Source organism: Gadus chalcogrammus, chromosome 9 (genome assembly GCF_026213295.1).
Source record: "Gadus chalcogrammus isolate NIFS_2021 chromosome 9, NIFS_Gcha_1.0, whole genome shotgun sequence".
Classification (NCBI taxonomy): domain Eukaryota; kingdom Metazoa; phylum Chordata; class Actinopteri; order Gadiformes; family Gadidae; genus Gadus; species Gadus chalcogrammus.
Window position 1 is genome coordinate 12,995,874 of NC_079420.1, and position 1,613 is coordinate 12,997,486.

Sequence of the window (1,613 nt, forward strand, 5' to 3'; positions counted from 1 at the left end):
ATTTATTTTTTGCAACAGTCGACATAGAAACCCAAGAGAGGGCGGTTTGGCCAGGACCCAAACACATAAAGGGAGAACAAATTAGAGCGGGTATTAATGAGGCTCTGTGTGTATGTGTCTGGGTGTGTGTGTGTGTGTGTGTGTGTGTGTGTGTGTGTGTGTGTGTGTGTGTGTGTGTGTGTGTGTGTGTGTGTGTGTGTGTGTGTGTGTGTGTGTGTGTGTGTGTGTGTGTGTGTGTGTGTGTGTGTGTGTGTGTGTGTGTGTGTGTGTGTGTGTGTTGTGTGTAGTTTGATTTAAATCCAAGGGGTCTATCGTCTGCTGACATTAACAAAAATGCCAACTGTGTGTGAGTGGGTCATAAATGTTTAACATGGTCAGCTGATGGAAACATAGAGAGCTGAATGAACAACACATTTGTGCCACTTTTGCATACTGGTTTGGGGGCATGAAATCGACCATCAAATATTTATAAACAGTTCAGATCCGTGAACTGGTCATTGCTATGCCCTGATGACCCTGGTTCCCCTGGAACACGGTCTTCCTCCTTCCAGTCCAGTTATCATCTGAGGACATGAGAGAGAACGCTGGCACCAACCGAAGGCCTTTTAAACCTGAAACATTCAGCAATAAAGTGGTTGATTGTGTGCCATTCTAGTAATTGTTTTATGATAGACCCATAAATGCAAATCTGAAGTCATGCTCAAATGTTGGATAATATAGCGGGCTATTCAAATGTTGCAGGTTTCCATTAGATATAGGCTAACAGAACTGGAAGAGAAAGGTGTTGACGTAGATGTAGCAAAGGAACACAGGTCTCTTTGTGAATTAATGTATCCATGAAAGAGAAAGACAACAAATGCAACTATGTCACCAATACCCTTCCCTCCATCCAAGGGAATCGCACCAACAGAACAAAACAAGGAACCTTGAAGCCATCTGTAATCATACCATCCTATTCTATCCTATACCAATCTGGCCACACCAGTGTTCCCAGAATGGCGGTTGTTCCCCCAGTGCTTAAACAGGAAGAGGTGGACAAACCACTGGGGAGATTTGAAGGGACACAGAGGGGAGAAAGCAAAAATGACGAAACACTGTGCATTACGGCGGACCAGATGGTTGGTTTTGTAGCACCACTACATCATGACAATTACATGGAAACTCTGACATCATCACTGCACTCTTGTTGTTCCCGTCTAACCAGACAATAAACGTATGTGGTCAAAAGTCCATTTGTCAAGTAAAACGTACTTGACAAAAAGCTGAGGGGTGTGTGAGGGGAGGAAAATTGTCTGAAAGAACAAAGATTTGTCAAGGCTTCCTATCCATGCGGCTGTAAAAGGTGAAACCGTGCTGACAAAGAGCTTTAACCATCAAGTTTGACCTTCCCCGGCCTGCACAGAAAATGAGGCGGGTAATGACACCCCTGGAAGATAGGATCTTTAAAGAAAGGAGTCAGGCCCCCAGGGTGTATAAATGGTAAACAGGCAATATGGCCCAGAATACTGTTCTTTGATCCTCCACCTTTTTAAATGGAAAGTGGCTAGATTGATTCCAGTGCTTCTCAAGCTTTAATCCAATGTATTCATGGAGGCCAAGATCCACACAAGCCA